This window comes from Oncorhynchus keta, chromosome 7, assembly GCF_023373465.1.
Source record: "Oncorhynchus keta strain PuntledgeMale-10-30-2019 chromosome 7, Oket_V2, whole genome shotgun sequence".
NCBI classification, from domain to species: Eukaryota; Metazoa; Chordata; class Actinopteri; order Salmoniformes; family Salmonidae; genus Oncorhynchus; species Oncorhynchus keta.
In genome coordinates, this window is record NC_068427.1 from 36,182,751 (window position 1) to 36,199,981 (window position 17,231).

Consider the following 17,231-nt stretch of genomic DNA (forward strand, 5'->3'; position numbering starts at 1 on the left):
CATTAATGGTGGGGAATAAATTATTGTGCTAACAATAACAGTGACCCCCACAATTTTTTTGTAATTTTGTATTTGATATATTTGGAAAATAGATGACCAAAGATAGAGTAACATATTGAATTACCCTATGGTATACTGTATGAAGTTTGTTTGACTCTGAAAAGACAACGACACATTGTTATACTTACTACCTACAGTATATCCACATGTTTTGAGAACAAAACCAATGACTCTTTCCCTGCCTGGCTGGATCAGTTTAGGTCCCTTTCCCTCTCTCTCTCCCTCTCCAATAAGCCACCTGGGTCCCAGAAGAGCAGAGAACCAGAGGAGCAGAGCTTGCACAGATGGAGCTTCAAATACAGCTCATTGTGGGGACACACTCTGACCAAATAATGAACACCATCTTAGCTCTGTCCTGCGGGGGTGGATGAGAGTTGGGAAGTGAGGGGGAGTGGAAGTGAGGGAGTGGATGGATCGGCCGCAGACACACACTGAGGCACATAGACACACGGACACACAGAAACAGACGCACCCAGCGCAAGCACACATACAGACAGGCACACACACACATACACACCCTGGGCGTTAGAGACCCTGCTGATTGACTTAAGAGAAGAGGAGTGATGCCGGGGGCTGAGAGGAGCAGGTTGCTGGAGTGATATCCTGGTAGGCAGGTTGCTCAGTGACCTCAGGGGGCCGTGATTGTGTGTGTGTGTGTGTGTGTGTGTGTGTGTGTGTGTGTGTGTGTGTGTGTGTGTGTGTGTGTGTGTGTGTGTGTGTGTGTGTGTGTGTGTGTGTGTGTGTGTGTGTGTGTTTACTGGGTCGAGACCAGAAGAGCAGATAGAAGAGGAGGGGAGTGTATAGCCTCTGGACACCTATCTTATGAGTAATGACCACTGAGTTGAGATTAAGCACTACTGATTGGCTTAGCTGGAGGTGTCAGCATCAGCACTGACAGTAAGTCAACCAACCAACCAACAAACCAACACTCCCCAGACCACAACCCTCTACACTGTTAAACCATGTAACATGTGACAGGTTTATAACCTAAACGTCAGTATTTAAAACATTAGGCGTTTAGATTTGCCAGTAAGTTTTCTCATCTTAAACACAGGTGTTTAGAATGCAAGATTAAACATGATAGTCCGTATAGTAATTAGAATTTGATGTGACTTTACATGCCTTTTATTCAGATCAGTGTTAGGAATGTCTGTCACCTTACATACATTTCAGCACAACTGAACAGGACATTTGATTCAAGAAATCTTTCAGTCGTGTGGTGTTGTTGGTCGACTGTGTTGAGTTCATTTCAACTCTGAGTGAAAAAGAAGCGTGAGGGGCCTCATATTTCCCAGCATGCTTTGTTGCAGGTTTCCTCATGCACATTGACTGATTAACTGATCGTATACTATACAAAGATAATTAACTTATCGGGTTTGGACCTCTTTTTACCAGTTTAGATGGTTTAGGTGATCTTGTTTGTTCAGTTCTTCACCCTATCAGACATTCATGGTGCAGATTGTGGGTGATAAAATATTGAAATGGTTGAATATGGTCCACCTGGCTGGATTCCGATAGGAATTATTAATAATTTTACAAACCAGCGTATTATGAATTGCAGGTCTGATGTGGCTAATGAGCTAGGTTTTTCAGACCACTGCAAGTTAAAATGTTCTGGTGTTTACAATCTTAACAATGTGACAATGCAATCATCAGTATAACATAATGTATTTTTCCGAAAATACCAGGTAGTTACTCAGGAAGTACGTGGTAAAAAGATAATGGCACATTAATAACCTACATGAACTACTTGTTTCTTTCTTTAGGAACAATTAAGTATTACCTGTCACATTATGCTGGCTTGTGAAGTAATGTGTAATCCCTATTGAAATCCAGTCTAGGTGGGAATATCTAACCTTCAGAATGTTTTATTATCCACAACCTGCATTGAGATAGTCTGCCAGGGTTTGCCCCCGGGCCAATGTATAGTATGGTTTCATGTGTTATTTGTTCATTTTCTCCAGTTAGGAGGCATCCACTGTCTCTATCTCTCACACACACACGTGTGCGCACACGCACACACACACACCATGTCCAACTCATACTGACAGACCTCCTTCATGGAGCTGCCTTTCAGAGGGTGTGGCAGACGGTCAATTCCAACACACGCAAACACACAGACACGCAAAAACACACACATACACGCGAGCGCAAACACACACACACACACACACACACACACACACACACACACACACACACACACACACACACACACACACACACACACACACACACACACACACACACACACACACACACGCACGCACGCACGCACACACACACACACACACACACAGGGCTCTTCACCAGCAACGAGGCTAGCTGTCTGGTTGAGATCTAAATAGGTAATTATCTGACTTGTGTGAGCCGGAGAGAGGCAGGAAGGCCCACGTGACCAGCCTTAAACTAAACCCTCCTCTCGGCACAGGAATATTAATTGCCTTTCCAAGTCAACAGCCGTTTTGAGAGTATAACATTTGTCCATACCCATTTTACCCTCAACAAGCCGCAATATTTTCTAGCAAATTAAATTTTGGATAGATACTTACTGCAGTCTACTTGTTGTAGAGAACACAGTCAGTAATGCCTAACTGAAATGCACAATTCACTGTCTGTGTCTCTTTGGAGGTTATGTGTTTGCAGTACTTGGAATTGTGCCATTCTGAGAGAGAAAGAGAAAGAGAGAGTTAAAGAGAGCTAAAGAAAGAGAAAGAGAGAGAAATATATAGAAAAGAGAAAGAGCTAATTGTATTAGGTTTTTCCAAAATTGTAGATTTTTTTCAACCAATCAAATCAGTTAATAATCAAGTTCAAATATTGTTTCAAACAATCTAAAGATTTTAAAAAATGCATTAACAAAATCTATCCTCATCATATGGCTGGCTTTATCATGTACGGTGTGAAAGGTCTGAAATTGTTTTTCCATGATCACTAAGAAGTAATTGTTTTTCCATGATCAAGTGCATATGTTAGATAGAGATCTGGCCATTTCTACCACACAGCAAATTCCCCAGAGTTAAATTAACACTGAATGTGTGGACCCGTATAGACACTGAACAGTCGTGAATTAACACATTACAATGTATTTCATAATGCCTTATATTGACAGCTTACACTCCAAAAAATACTGGGTTGTTTGGATGACCTAACTACTGGGTTGCAGGAATTTTTTTAAAGAGCAAGTTGTTGATGCTAGGTTATTGCGATAAGAGAGAAAAGATGACTGGAGGCTTGGTTAGCTAGGGACGTGGTGTAACGCCCTGACCATAGAGAGCCTTTGTTTCTCTATGGTGTAGTAGTCCCACTCCTAGGCAGGAGCCTTCCTCAGCGCCGGTGACCAGTCCAGGCATGGAGACCAGCCCAGCTCCAAGGCCGGAACCTCCCGCTGCACCGGTGCCCAGTTCAACCCAGTTCCAAGGCCGGAGCCCTTCTCTGTGCCGATACCCAGTACGGGCACGTCGTTCAGCCCAGCGCAATGGTTGGTCAGAAGGCTCTGGAGGTCCTTGTACCAGTCTGTCTCTGTAACGCCTGGAGTGAGACAGATAGAGGTAGTGGTGAGTGTGCTTGAAAGAGAAAGCCCTCACCCCTGACCCTCCACTAGTCCAGGGCCTCACAGTCTCTCTGGCAGGTAGTTACTGTTGGTTTTGTCTTATTAGTTTCACCTGTGTGTATTTTGGTTTAATTAGCTTCCCTATATGTAGTAGTTTGACCCGCCCTTGTTTTGTGCGGGATTGTCTTTATGTTACTTGTGTGCATGTTAGGTAGTGGGGTATTTTATTTTATTTACTTGACACCCTGTGGTTTTTGGGTGGTCTTGTATATGCGTCCTGTATTGTGTTGGGCCTATTATTTTGGTGTGCAAGAGTAAAGCACTTTACTCAGTTACTCTCTCTCTCTCTGCGTCTGATTCCTGCACCCACCTAGTCCCGCGTGACACCTAACCTAAACACACTGATAACCTTATACCTAACATTAAATTAAGACCAAAGCAAAAGTTTGTTTTCATTTCATTTTCATTGACCAATTTTGACTTTGTGGCTCTGGTAAATAGTGGAAACCCAACAGAGCTGACAAAAAAAATATGAACAACAAATTACATGGGATCCATGTGAATTTGTAGCTAAGCTATTATTTATATTAACGGCACCGTATATCATTTCACTAACAATTGCTACCTCGACTTACTCCATCATGACATCAGCGACATCATGCTCCTTATTTGACTGTATCAGATGCAGCCTGTGATTGAGCCAAACTGCTTCAAATAGGGTGATTAGCCTAGGTAGCTAGCTAGCTAAATGATAACCCTATTAATTCTAAAAGTATCGACTATTGTTTAATTCGAAAGTAGGCTTCACCTCTGAGTTACATCTGTACGTATTATCTTGCTAGATAGCTAACATGATCTAGCTACGGTGAGCTAGCTAGCCAACATGTATTGTATGCAATAATCCTGTTTACTTTACATCTGACAGATATTTAGCTACTGTAGCTACTAATAATGGTTTATGATAATTGCTATTAGTTTATTATCTAGCTAGCTAACTATACTGAACAAAAATAAAAACGCAACGTGTAAAGTGTTGGTCCCATGTTTCATGAGCTGAAAGAAAATCTCCCAGAAATGTTCCATATGCACAAAAAGCTGATTTCTCTCAAATGTTGTGCAAAAACTTGTTTACGTCCCTGTTAGTGAGCATTTCTCCTTTGCCAAGATAATCCATCCACCTGACAGGTGTGGTTTATCAAGAAGCTGATTAAACAGCATGGTCAGTACACAGGTGCACCTTGTGCTAGGGACAATACAAGGTCACACTAAAATGTGCAGTTTTGTCACACAACAAAATGCCACAGATGTCTCAAGTTTTGACGGGTCCCCAATATCCACCAGAGCTGTTGCCAGAAAATGTAATGTTTATTTCTCTACCACAAGCCACATTCAAGGTTGTTATAGAAAATTAGGCAGTAATTCCAACAGGCCTCACAACTGCAGACCATGTGTAACCACGACAAGTCAGGACCTACACATCTGGATTCTTCACCTGTAGATGTCTGATAATGAGGAGTAATTATGTCTGTAATAAAGCATTTTTGTAGGGAAAAACTCATTTTGATTGGCTAGGCCTGGCTCCCCAGAGAAGGCCCAAATTGTTGCATGTTGTATTTACATTTTTCTTCAGTATATATAGCTATGTGTAAAACGCAGCTAGCTAGCTAAACGACTAGGCAGTTATCAAAGACACTCACTCGGTAATATGCCGTACTTTTCTGACCAACTAGACATTACGACTCCTTCTTGCCTAATCCCATCTGTAGGTCTTCCAGTTTCAAAACAATATGGCTGCAGTCAGGTGCTTCATTGTCAAAATAAACCTACTCGTACACTGCCATCTGGTGCAGCCTGGCGGTCAATGACTCAGCTTTCCAAAAGTATTCACCTGAATCTAACCCTGTACAATGTTTTATTTAATATTTTTTATGGCGCACGTGCAGTATATAATAGAACATATCTCCGATTTACAATGTTGGATTGAAAAGAAAAGGTGACATATCAGATTCATACATACAGTTGAAGTTGGAAGTTTATATACACTTAGGTTGGAGTCATTAAAACTCGTTCGTCAACCGCTCCACAAATTTCTTGCTAACAAACTATAGTTTTGGCATCTCGGTTAGGACATCTACTTTGTGCATGACACAAGTAATTTTTCCAACAATTGTTAACATAAATATTATTTAACTTTTAATTCATTGTATCACAATTCTAGTGGGTCAGAAGTTTACATACAGATTGACTGATACATTGACTGTGCCTTTAAACAGCTTAGAAAATTCCAGAAAATGATGTCATGGCTTTAGAAGCTTTTGACATATTTTGAGTCAGTTGGAGGTGAACATGTGGATGTATTTCAAGGCTTACCTTCAAACTCAGGGCCTCTTTGCTGACATTATGGGAAAATCAAAAGAAATCAGCCAAGACCTCAGAAAAAAATAGTAGACCTCCAGAAGTCTGGTTTATCCTTGGGAGCAATTTCCAAACGCCTGAAGGTACCACGTTCATCTGTACAAACAATAGTACACAAGTTTAAACACCATGGTACCACGCAGCCATCAAACCGCTCAGAGATTAATGTACTTTGGTGCGAATAGTGCAAATCAATCCCAGAACAAAAGCAAAGGACGTTGTGAAGATGCTGGAGGAAACAGGTACAAAAGTATCTATAGCCACCGTAAAACAAGTCCAATATCGATATAACCTGAAAGGCTGCTCAGCAAGGACAAAGCCACTGCTCCAAAATCGCCATAAAAAAGCCAGACTACGGTTTGCAACTGCACATGGGGACAAAGATCATACTTTTTGGAGAAATGTCCTCTGATCTGATGAAACAAAAATAGAACTGTTTGACCATAATGACCATTATTATGTTTGGAGGAAAAAGGAGGGGGCTTACAAGCCGAACATCATCCCAACAGTGAAGCACGAGGGTGGCAGCATCATGTTGAGGGTGGCAGAAACATGTTGTGGGGGTGCTCTGCTACAGGAGGGACTGGTGCCCTTCACAAAATAGATGGCTTCATGAGGTAGGAAATTTATGTGGATATATTGAAGCAACATCTCAAGACATCAGTCAGGAAGTTAAAACTTGGTCACATATGAGTCTTCCAAATGGACAATGATGCCAAGCATATTTTCAAAGTTGTGGCAAAATGGCTTAAGGACAACAAAGTCAAGGTATTGGAGTGGCCATTACAAAACCCTGAACTCAATCCTACAGAAAATTTACGGGCAGAACTGAAAAAGTGTGTGTGAGCAAGGAGGCCTACAAATCTGACTCAGTTACACCAGCTCTGTCAGGAGGAATGGGCCACAATTCACCCAACTTATTGTGGGAAGCTTATGGAAGGCTACTCAAAATGTTTCACCCAAGTTTACCAATTTAAAGGCAATGCTACCAAATACTAATTGAGTGTATGTAAACTTCTGACCCACCGGGAATGTGCTGAAAGAAATAAAGCTGAAATAAAACATTCTCTCTAATATTATTCTGACATTTGACATTCTTAAAGTAAAGTGGTGATCCTAAATGACCTAAGACAGGCACTTTTTACTAGGATTAAGTGTCAGGAATTGTGAAAAACTGAGTTTAAATGTATTTGGCTAAGGTGTATGTAAACTGTATATACCATTTTTTCCAAAGAGAGGAACCACACAGAATCAAATAATATACATTTTATTTTTCTGCCTGCAAGCAGTGGATGTGACACTGTTTTGATCTCGATGTCGCTGTATTAATATGCAATGAGGGTTTACATTGATGACTGCTTGCAGCTAGCAATCAATTCTGAAATCAACTTCACCTAAACTACATTTTGGGAAATTGGTGTGTGTGTGTGTGTGTGTGTGTGTGTGTGTGTGTGTGTGTGTGTGTGTGTGTGTGTGTGTGTGTGTGTGTGTGTGTGTGTGTGTGTGTGTGTGTGTGTGTGTGTGTGTGTGTGTGTGTTTGCGTACTTGAGTCTGCATGGATGTGTGTGATCAAGCCGATAAATGCTGTAAAGCAAGATGAAAATAAGGGAAGGGAATGTATGAATACAGAGCATTTCCTTCACGTCCTCATTGCAGTCCCTGATAGACAAATATCCCTGATATACAAAGGAGCTTTCACCTGATCAGTAAATATACATCTTTTGATTTCACAGAACTTAGTTTTGAGCAAAATAGTCTGAGCATGATCCCACACTGGAGATACCACAATCCTGGCATGAAGAGTCAGTATTAGTACCACAGCCTGTGGTGTGAGTCGAGTCAGGGAGAGTCAATGTTTTTACATATAGGGCATGGCCACTGATTCTGCTTGCCAAATTTAGCTTGTCCATCAACTACTGTACTGTACCTACTGTACGGTAACACCGGCTCAGCCTTCCCAGCCTGCTCAATGTTCATCCCCTTCTTTCTTCTATCCACAGTTTATCTCCTGCTCATGAATAGGACAGATAGTGTTTACGTAACCTGACACTTTGTGGTCGTAGCGTGCCACCCCTCTCATCTCGATGGCCTGTTATGATGGATGGAGTGAGGTTACAGAGTGGACTGTTTTTCTTCTCCTCTGTCCCGGTCTCACCGTAAGCAGCAATAACTCTCCTACATACAGTGTGTAATGTTGTCGGCTCCAAAACAGCATTTGATGAATAATGTATTCCAGTATATGTTCAATTTTCCAGCCCAGTCAGACTTCAATGTTGCAGGAGAGGTTGGTTGTGTGTTACAGTATGTGTGTTTAAGCACACTGTAGAATCCATCATGTAGCATAACTGTACGTAAGAAAGGTAACCTGCAAGAATATAACTTTTCCTCAAAGATATTGCTCCCCTATCTCTTTCGGTTATCAACTAGTATATTCACAGTCCATAAACCTGATACTCTCCCTCCATCAGACTGTCAGGTAGGTAAACAAACACACACACATATTTTCCTTCTGTGTCAGTGTGGTGTAGAGACACTGACTGACTGGCAACAATTTATCCTGCTCCAGGCAGCTCAGCTCAGCTCACTGCAGCAGCAACACAGCTGAAATAGCCTGCAAACACCCAGTGGCAGCATGGCTGCTATTCAAATAGATTACTGTTCAGTTACAGTGGAGGGAGACAACTTTAAGATAGATTTCCTCTGTCATTCTCCACGCAGGCATAGTTTCCACTTCCAGCTTCCACTAGAAAAGGTTTCACTGTAACTGTAAGTTTGCTAATTAAGCATGTACTATATGCTGTTGTTGTCAAAGATGCTAGTGAGGCGGCATAACCACCTGTCTAACAGCTCACTGTGAATCTCTTCTTAGGTGTTGTTGGAACAGCATAATTAGCCAGCTAGAGTAAACAGTTGTGGCATTTGAAGTATGAAGTTCGTTGATGGGGAGGGGGAAGGGGGGGGAGTAGAAAATATTCATCCGATGTATTACTATTAGTATCACTGTAAAATGGCACATATTGTTATCATACTTTTTGTAACACAGTCCTTCATGAACAAGGGATGGGATATTTTCTTAGTGTTAAGAGCGATTTTCAATTCAGGTGCTGGTAGTCAGCGGTAGAAGTGCAGAGAGTGTTCCCACTAGTGGCATTTTAGCATGTAAATCTTGATGGGGCAAACTTCCCAAATTTTGGGGGATGCATGCCTGCAAAGCCACTACAAAACACTAAACAATACATTAATTGCACTATAACGGTGACAAACGGTGCCCAAAAACTGTTAGGGCCAGCAACAAGCTGTCCCAAAGGAGACATGGAGTGGATCCTTACCACCGCTACACCTGGCTAAGAAGAGCCTTGTCTGGCAGCGAAACAGTTCATTCAGCCTCATTTACTGCCTTTTAAAAAACATAGTTGATATGGCTGACTTTCTTAAACAAGTGTGGTTTATACTGACAATTAAAGATGTACAAACTATGGCATAAGGGGACGACGAACAGATAAGAGGCAATCTGTAATTTCGATTAAGACATTAATGAGCGAACTAGGACGGACATAGTCAATATAACTATTTCTTAATCACTTTTGAAATGTACAGTGACAGAATTCAGAACATGGGCAGTTCTTACAGTATTCTCCCTGTACACCAAGTCAGAACCGTAGGATAAATAAAATGGGCATATAAGCATTCAATGAAACCTGTTACAATATTCAATGATTACATTTCTCTAAAACAGGCACCACCAAGTCAGAACAGTAGGCTAAGTAATTAGAGTGGTAAAGGGACCAAATTATTAGGGCACATGGGCAACTAACAGCTCACTAAACAACATACACTTGGTATTACTTTCTTAGCTACAGTATACATACAGTGCCTTGCGAAAGTATTGGGCCCCCTTGAACTTTGCGACCTTTTGCCACATTTCAGGCTTCAAACATAAAGATATAAAACTGTATTTTTTGTGAGGAATCAACAACAAGTGGGACACAATCATGAAGTGGAACGACATTTATTGGATATTTCAAACTTTTTTAACAAATCAAAAACTGAAAAATTGTGCGTGCAAAATTAGTCAGCCCCCTTAAGTTAATACTTTGTAGCGCCACCTTTTGCTGCGATTACAGCTGTAAGTCGCTTGGGGTATGTCTCTATCACTTTTGCACATCGAGAGACTGACATTTTTTCCCATTCCTCCTTGAAAAACAGCTCGAGCTCAGTGAGGTTGGATGGAGAGCATTTGTGAACAGCAGTTTTCAGTTCTTTCCACAGATTCTCGATTGGATTCAGGTCTGGACTTTGACTTGGCCATTCTAACACCTGGATATGTTTATTTTTGAACCATTTCATTGTAGATTTTGCTTTATGTTTTGGATCATTGTCTTGTTGGAAGACAAATCTCCATCCCAGTCTCAGGTCTTTTGCAGACTCCATCAGGTTTTCTTCCAGAATGGTCCTGTATTTGGCTCCATCCATCTTCCCATCAATTTTAACCATCTTCCCTGTCCCTGCTGAAGAAAAGCAGGCCCAAACCATGATGCTGCCACTACCATGTTTGACAGTGGGGATGGTGTGTTCAGGGTGATGAGCTGTGTTGCTTTTACGCCAAACATAAAGTTTTGCATTGTTGCCAAAAAGTTCAATTTTGGTTTCATCTGACCAGAGCACCTTCTTCCACATGTTTGGTGTGTCTCCCTGGCTTGTGGCAAACTTTAAACAACACTTTAATGGATATCTTTAAGAAATGGCTTTCTTCTTGCCACTCTTCCATAAAGGCCAGATTTGTGCAATATACGACTGATTGTTGTCCTATGGACAGAGTCTCCCACCTCAGCTGTAGATCTCTGCAGTTCATCCAGAGTGATCATGGGCCTCTTGACTGCATCTCTGATCATTCTTCTCCTTGTATGAGCTGAAAGTTTAGAGGGACGGCCAGGTCTTGGTAGATTTGCAGTGGTCTGATACTCCTTCCATTTCAATATTATCGCTTGCACAGTGCTCCTTGGGATGTTTAAAGCTTGGGAAATCTTTTGTATCCAAATCCGGCTTTAAACTTCTTCACAACAGTATCTCGGACCTGCCTGGTGTGTTCCTTGTTCTTCATGATGCTCTCTGCGCTTTTAACGGACCTCTGAGACTATCACAGTGCAGGTGCATTTATACGGAGACTTGATTACACACAGGTGGATTGTATTTATCATCATTAGTCATTTAGGTCAACATTGGATCATTCAGAGATCCTCACTGAACTTCTGGAGAGAGTTTGCTGCACTGAAAGTAAAGGAGCTGAATAATTTTGCACGCCCAATTTTCAGTTTTTGATTTGTTAAAAAAGTTTGAAATATCCAATAAATGTCGTTCCACTTCATGATTGTGTCCCACTTGTTGTTGATTCTTCACAAAAAATACCGTTTTATATCTTTATGTTTGAAGCCTGAAATGTGGCAAAAGGTCGCAAAGTTCAAGGGGGCCGAATACTTTCCCAAGGCACTGTATCTCCCTGGCATATTACATTATTTTTTACAGCAGCATAGCAGACAATGTTGGACTCACCTTATCGAGCTGTGCTCACTTGAACAGGAATGTGGCTTCTTGTGGGCAAATTTTGTCATCAAAGTCTGGCATTGTCTGGATTTGTGGTGCTTTAAATCAGTGATTTTCAGGTCTGAGCTCTAGAAAGAGGCCAGAGATCCTGACTTGGAATTCCGAGTTGGATGACCGTTCAAAACGTATTTTCCCAGTTGTGTTGAACTCACTGAAGTCTGAGACATCCCAGTTCCGACTTTCCAGTTGTTGGATTGACAGCAGGGCCAATGTATTCAACCTTTTCTGGCCCACTGTGTTGAATGATTATCATTTTAAGCTTGGAAAAGTGACCCTTAAACCCAGACTTGGACCATACACCCACTCCACTGAATAGCAGGATAGTGATTGCTTTGCAACGCTCTCAGTTAGCCACTTATTCCTTCCAAACAAACCACTTATTGTTTAATTTACTATTTCCCACTTTTTGTGTAATGTTTATGTCCAATGGCCGATGAGCACCTATACGTTTTATCTATAATTTATCTTCATATGACAAGGAGTGAAAAGGATTTGCCAGTAGATTGTCGACTTGATTCATAATGATGCCTGGTTGTCTAGCTTTCTAGCTAAGATTTTAAAAGTATTATGTTGACATGATCAGTCCAATCAAAGCTACGGTAGACATAACGTTATTTGACAAAATTTTATCTGTGGCCAGTGAGCCTTCTTGGATGGGCACTTCTAATGTAACTCTAATGCAGCTTCCAAGGGGCTTGAATTTTCGAGCTCTCCCCGTAGATTTTGCGACGACGTAGTGTCCCCATGAGTGACACAACACTGAGGCAATCACGGAGCAACTAGAGAACATTACCAACCCCTACGCTCCATATTTTCCACTCGCTGCCACACCACCACAGAAAGCACTGAGCTAGGCTGACAAACCTGCATTCTGGAGCTGCTTTACTCAAGAAAGCAAAAGCGAGACCATATTTTTGTATACAGCTTTATTAACTCAAAGATGATACTTTTTTTTACATTGTTTGCAAACTGATGTGTGACACGTATTCCTGCCAAAATAACATTTTTTTGCTATACAAATTACTGAATGACGGGTCGCCACTGGTCCCCACAAGGAGAGAGACACCAGATAAGTACATCTCTGATGATTAAGAGCTGCATCTTTCCCCAGGTGACTCTCTCTGTCTTCAGAGACATCATCTTCCTGATCATTTCCAAGGTATTTTTAACACTGTTGCTGTTGACAGAGAGAGGGAGAGAGAGCGTGACAGGGAGAGAGTGACAGAGAGAGAGAGAGTGACAGAGAGAGAGGGAGAGAGAGAAAGGGAGAGAAAGAGAGAGAGAAAGAGACCAGGTATCTCTGGATGGATCTGGGGTTATTTATCTTATAGATGAGTCAATCCTAAAGCCTCTAGTCTAGATGTCTAACTGTGAAGAAGTAAGATGGAGGGAGCTGCTGAGGTACTGACAGGCAGCTTCAGCTTCATAGCCATGTTCTCTTCATAGCCCTGTTCGTGCACATACACTTAGTTCACAAAGACAGGTCCTCTACTGTCTACACCTTCTGTTTCCCTCTTGGCAATATTTTCAGCTTCACACCATTATGATGTATGATAAAGTGTGAGCTGTACTGTTGGGGTTTTCCAGTTGAATATAAAACAATTAAAATGAGGTTCAAACATTCTGGAGCTCTCTGGTGAACCACCTGTGCATTGTTTCATAATGAATTAGCTAATTCAATATTTTTTTTTAAAGAGAACCAGAGGCTTCCTGTAGTTTGATACTCCGAGGCATGTGTTGAAATCGCTAAGCAGTTAACTTCGAAGCTTGTATAACTGTATCAGAAGCACATGATCAATGACATCCAATGCTTTGTTCCGTTGAACAACCTGATTGTTTTGGTATTGGTTTTGGTAGAAGACAAAAAATCTACACTGTGCACGCACTAAGTGTGGGACATAATCTATAATAATTTGTTAGCTCTAAATTATTTTGACCAGCAGGTGCCACTAGTGTACAGTGTGTAGATCAAAGCCTCGAACAATGAACCTATTTTCACACTTATGGCTGGTAAACATTAATGCTTCAGGAAGCTGTTTCCCCATCACTAGTTTGTAAAACGAACTATCTGAGCTGTTGTTCCAGGCAAACCTTGGAACCACAAGACATAATTAAGAATGCATGCCGTAATTTTTTTTGTCAAAAAAATAATTTTGTACAAATATTAAAATCCTTTCCATTTGAGCTTGATCTTAGGCTCTCCACCAGGCCTGCAAAATGTGAATATGTCAGTATAGCCCTGGGACAGTTGTCAGAACAAAATGGTTTAATGTAAAATAGATGCATCCCCTATGGTTTTGTTTAAAATAGAGGCAAACACCATTACCACAGCAGCTAGGGTTCAGTTCAGGAGCCAAGCCAACCTAAGATCAAGGGAGTTAGCTAAGTTATCATCCATGCACTGACTGGCTGCATTCTCTCTGCATTAAATACACATGAGGCATGAACTAGCACTACCCAGTCCCATTGAAATACAGCATACTGAATAAAGGCAATTTGATGTGGACAAATTAAATATTGATTTGTCATTGAGATCCAGGTTGCCTGTGTTATTTCTGAGTTCTGCACGATGTAGGATGCAGACCTGGCATTCCAACTGATGATAAGCTACTAAAGCCAAAGACTTACCGCGCCACAGAGTTCTGATAATCACACACACCACTACAATCGACCATGTCCATTTGGTCTGTTTTACCCTGTAGTCACTGCCAGTTTGTAAGACTTTTTTAAGGCCTCTAGAAGTGGTGAGGTTCATTGGACTGAAAAGGGATGAATGCCACATAAATGTCTCTGTCACTAACATATACAATCGTGGGTGGAAACTAAAAAAAATACTCACAGACAAAGCACTCTGGGAAATATGTGAATAAGGTTTTACACCAGTGGTCACCAACCTTTTCTGAGTCAAGATCACTTTCTGATTCAAAATGCATGCTAAGATCTATCGCTCTGATTTTTTATTAACATGACTTAAAAAAGTAAGCCTATGCAACATTAACCAATTACAAACAGTACTGTAGCAAAGAGGTTTGTGCAGAAAGCTATATGCCCAGTACATTATCACCGCATCCTGGCTTTGCTTGAATATATCTGCCAATGCATTGTTGTTCGGGACATTTAAAAAAAAAATGATATTTCAAAATTTGAGGAGATACACTTTCCTACTATATGATCACACCGGTAATAGATCCATTGTAGTATTACTTGTGAGGCACGGCTGAGTGGGCATACCTTTAAATAAATAATTAGCTTTTTATTTTACTGGGCTGATGGTGCCTGCATCTGATGTTCAGTCTCAGCGGAGGGAGAGAGCAGCAGACTGAGGGTCGGTCACTCAACATCCCTCCACTCTCCCTTTCCTCCACTGACACTGACCAAAAAGGGACTCGAAACTCGAGTCGCACCGCATTATTTCTGCCTCATGCACAAATTCATGTTGTTACTCCTATGAACAGAGAAAGTGAAATATTCCTTGATATTAAAAAGAACCAAGCCGCTAATAATAACAACAATGCAATCCTAAAGATACACTTTCCTACTCATTCATTACTGCTGCACTGATTGTTGTTGTAGCGCTGAGTGGAAATAGGAGGAACGCACATTTTACGGCTTATAAAAGTGTTGAATACAAAGTGTTGAATACAAAGTGTTGACAGTGCTGAGTAAGAACTTAAACATGAACTCAGTCATAAAAGCATCAGTTCTTTGCTGTATCCATCTCTCTCTAGTCATGGATTTAAATGTTTTGAAATCTCACAGTATCAATTTTGCCATATCTTTCTTTTATGCTTGCTACGTTACAGCAGACTCAGTCATCTGAGCGATCTGATTGGCCAGCGGTAGAATAGTACACTTGATTACCTCTCCATGCCCACCGGAAAGGCCAAGTGTGTGCCTTCAGACAGATGGAATAGCAACAGTTTGCCTACCCGGCCCGCAGCACAGCTGGGCACCTGCCACCAACAGCCAGAGACTAATAAAAAAAAATAGGAATACAAGGATTTATCGTTGGGTTTTTTACAGAAATGTTTGGCAATCGACTAGAAATGCTTTGGAGATCGACAAGTTGATCGCGATCGACCGGTTGGTGACCACTGATTTACACTAAGCAGTGTGTTATTATAACACTGTTCCGGTGTCTATATTGGCCCACAGACTCAACACTTTCACTGTTGATTTAACACTCTGTGTTAAGAGTTTTTTTCACACTGGAGAATTTGCTGTGAATAATTTCCACCGAGCTGCCAGTAAGCTACTGTCAAATTCATGGTAACCCCTTTACAGTGCATTCATAGTACCTTTAATCATTATCAGGGTTGCTGAGACAGCAAATTATGCTGTGCTCATTAACACATGACATTGTCCTGATTTCTATCCTGATTCGCAGGGAATGCACATAGGTATGGCATTGGACCAGCCTCTTATAGCACATTGCAGTTCATCTATTCTACAAACAATATTTGATTTTCAACTACAGAATGCATTAAGGATCCCACCCACTCTAATTACTGTAAATACAATAATGAATTATAAAGAAAAATGTTGCAACTTAATGTATATAATTAGCTAACTGGAAGCACCTGCTTCCTTGTGTATGAAGAGGGGCCTTCAAGGTCAACAGCCTATATCACTTCTAATCCCAGAGTGACCCCTACAGCTACCCGTAAAGCACTTGAGGGATCTCACTACAATGGAAGCAATTTGTCATGTTCACGAAGTAACTCTACAATTACCCTGGTTACATATAGGTATTATGCATCATTGACTTCAAGAAACCAATGCAAGAACCTCACGGTCTCCAAAAATTACAAAATTCAGACTAGAGAAACACTGGGAATTTGACCTCAAATATGTAATTATTTATAGAAAGCCAATGAGGAATCAGGTGAGAACTACAAAGCTCAGGCAGGTGTACTCTCTCGCTTCATACCTAAAGCATATCCTTGATTATATTAAATAGTGCACTCAGCAACTTTATGATTATTCTCTTCATGTACAACAGTATTTTCATCCATTATTTGGTAATTCTGTAGGGTCAACAGAGAGCCTAGAGACAGCTTAAAGTGAGACAGACCATGATTGTGGTTGTCACAGTCTGCAAATACAGCTGACAACACTAGCCCAGCATGAACTCCTTACTGAACTATAAACTGGTGGCTTAGAAACAGGGAAAAATAATGAGAAAGAGAGAATGATGTACTTTACGTGTTAATCCTTTGACAATAAACTGTAGCAATTAAACGAAGTAGAAAAATCCACAGAAGCTTCCATTTATGCCTTCTCCCTCTCTCTCATCTCTCCCAGTTTCTAACATTTTGGCTCAGACCTGGGTTCAAATATTATTTGCTTTTTAGCATTTGCTTTTGCCTGCTTGAAGTGCCAGATGGGCAGGGTTTGCTATTGTGTGAATATTCTATTGGTTCCAGACAAGCTCAATCAATGTTTTCAAGTAGTGTTTGAACCCAGGACTGCTTTGGCTCTTCAACATTCATCACATCACACATCACCATGATATACACCATCAAGGTGTTCCTCTGTCCAGTGTCTGTGTTCTTTTGCCCATCTTAATATTTTATTTTTAATGGCCAGTCTGAGATATGGC